Here is a 2,375-nt window from a genome sequence, read left to right as displayed (position 1 = left end):
GTATAATGTCTTGTGACGTCCACGGCCCACCCCAGTTACCACTACTGTGCATGTGTGTCAAGGACAGAAAGGTAGATGTGGCAGTGGAAGGTGTCAAAGCAGTTTGGAGAGAAAAACAAAGTAAAGAACAACAACAACAAAAAAGAAAATGATTAATCGATTATTAAATTAGTCATCGATTTTTTAAATAATCGATTAGTCGTCGATTAATCGATTAATCGTGGCAGCCTTACTGAGCAACAAAAACATTGTTTGACTCCATTATAGATTTTTATATACAGTACAGGGATAAATCAATTACAACCGCTTTCAGTTCTTTCAATTAGAACAAAATTTAAAAGGATTAGGTCTTTATCAGCTTCTAATAGTTTTCAGTACAAACGCACAACAGGTTTCACCATGTCATTAGTTTTAAACAAAGATAAAGCAAAAATGGAGAAACTGTGTGAAAAAAGATGAATGCTTTAGTCTGGTTTCTTCAGGCGAAAAATCTCATGTAGCTTAAATTACTAAACATTACAGAAGTCAACAGCTCCTCTGAATACAGTTTCATTGTCTCAGTATTGTAAACATCCTTTTACCTACAAGTGCTGCGAACTGCAGATTGTGAAGATTATGTTGGAGCTGATGGGAGAAAGTTGAACGCTTTTCTCAAAAACGAAGACAAGTCTAACTACTGTAAGTGCAAACGCTGTTTTTCCGGCAGACATTAAAAAACATTTTGTAGTTATAGCTGACTTTCTTCTGTTGTGGTTTTAGTCAAAAACATAAATTGTTGCTTTTCACTACAAGAGAATTCAGAGGCTGTTCAGAATCAGTCCAAACAGGAAAATAATTTCCTGTGATTTCAGAGATGAAGACATCTTTTTTTTTTTTATTTAGTTTGATGGTTTTTGACAGCTACGCTGCGCTTTTTTCAACTCTCGAGTCAAATAAATGCAGCAATTATTAGATGAAATCTGACAAGACAAGCACAAGATCAGGAAACACAAACAAATGTCTCGGGGATTTTTTTATTTTTATTTTTTAGGGCATATTTCATTTTATTTCGGTCTTCTTGCCTACTTTATATATACCATGCATTTTTAATGTGCTACATGTAATATGGAACAGCTCCATGCTCCTCCTGCTAACCTAACATAAGGGCACATTGTATGGCAGCAAATTCCTCTGCACTTTGCCAGCCAACCACGACTTTGAGAAGTCAGCAAGGCCTTAAGATCCTGTAACCCCAAAGGGAGGGGAAAAAAAACCTGCTGGGAGGGGATAGCTCAAGGAATGGATGGTATTCTGAAATGTTTCTCTCCGCAAGTTTATTTCTGTCTGTTTTAACCAAACCCAGGAAAACATTCCTCAGCCAATCAGAGGGCGCCTTTCTCACACATCAGCTTGTTTCCACAATTCAACAGAAATAATAAAACAACAACAAACAAGAAAACAAAGCATTAATGAGGGGGGTTTAAATGCGCTAGCCACACAGAGTTAAGTATGATTAATGTAATCCAACCCTTGAACAAACCGAGTGCAACACCCATTAACAAATTCACTCAAGATGAATGGGATCTGGATGTAGTTCATCCCGTGTAATCAAACAAACTCACCCCACAAAAAGCTCACAATTTATCAAAGTTAACTCTACATTACAGGATCACTGTTGTCTGTGTCGAGGTTACCCAGTAATGAGTAAATTTAAGAAGCAAACAGTAGACAAGAGGTTGACATGAGGTTGACATGTGTATAAATGTGTGGAAAAAATCTTACCCCTCGCTTGTCTGACCCTCTGCTGTCCTTCTTCCAAACTTAGTGCATGACAAAACTTCTGAAGTTGATCCTTTTTTTCCTCAGACTCGCTCTTCTCCTCCTCCTCCTCCTCACTAACTCACTCACTCAACATGCAGCACGTGTGACTGTCGCTGACCCGTCAAAATAAAATAGAGATGATTGCATGAGGACATCTAGTGGACAATGCGGGTATAGCAATGAAACAGAGAGGAAAGAAACAGGTGCGTCTCCAAAAATTAGAATATTGTGGAAAAGTTCAATGTTTCTTGTTAGTCAGCTCTAAAAGTGAAACGCATATATTACATAGATTCATTAAACATAGAATGAAATATTTCAAGACTTTAGTTCTTACCATTTTGATGATTATGGCTTAATTTTGGGAAAAAAGCACACCCACATAGCAGACAGATGTGGACTGGATCAAGCTAGTTTCAGAGAACTTGTTACCATGAAAACATGTGCGCCTCCTCTTATGTGCAACCAAAGCAAGGATTATTTCATCCAGGATCACACGTAAATCGTTGGTTACGTATTGTAACCCCAGATTCTATGAGTGTAAGCGCAGCCCTCTAAGGCTATCGCAGATGCGCGGG

The 2,375-nt window shown here is 38.1% G+C and overlaps 1 protein-coding gene across 4 annotated transcripts in view; it reads right to left on the bottom strand.

Moving 5' to 3' along the window:
• Nucleotides 1-2,375, bottom strand: part of tspan4a (tetraspanin 4a) — a 270,357-nt gene extending 267,982 nt beyond the window's left edge. For 2 of the 4 annotated variants that reach the window (XM_014018733.1, XM_014018737.1), the window contains exons 1-2: nt 2,135-2,375; nt 1,762-1,913 (exon numbers count right to left, since the gene is read on the bottom strand). The gene's annotated coding sequence lies outside the window, so the exon portion shown is untranslated. The remainder of the gene's footprint in view (nt 1-1,761; nt 1,914-2,134) is intronic. The other 2 variants (XM_014018734.1, XM_014018738.1) reach the window with 1 other exon arrangement.

The sequence above is a fragment of the Austrofundulus limnaeus genome, unplaced genomic scaffold (genome assembly GCF_001266775.1).
Source record: "Austrofundulus limnaeus strain Quisiro unplaced genomic scaffold, Austrofundulus_limnaeus-1.0 Scaffold200, whole genome shotgun sequence".
Taxonomy (NCBI): Eukaryota; Metazoa; Chordata; class Actinopteri; order Cyprinodontiformes; family Rivulidae; genus Austrofundulus; species Austrofundulus limnaeus.
The sequence above is the reverse complement of the archived record's forward strand: the minus strand, read 5'-3'. Positions and strand labels throughout refer to the sequence as shown.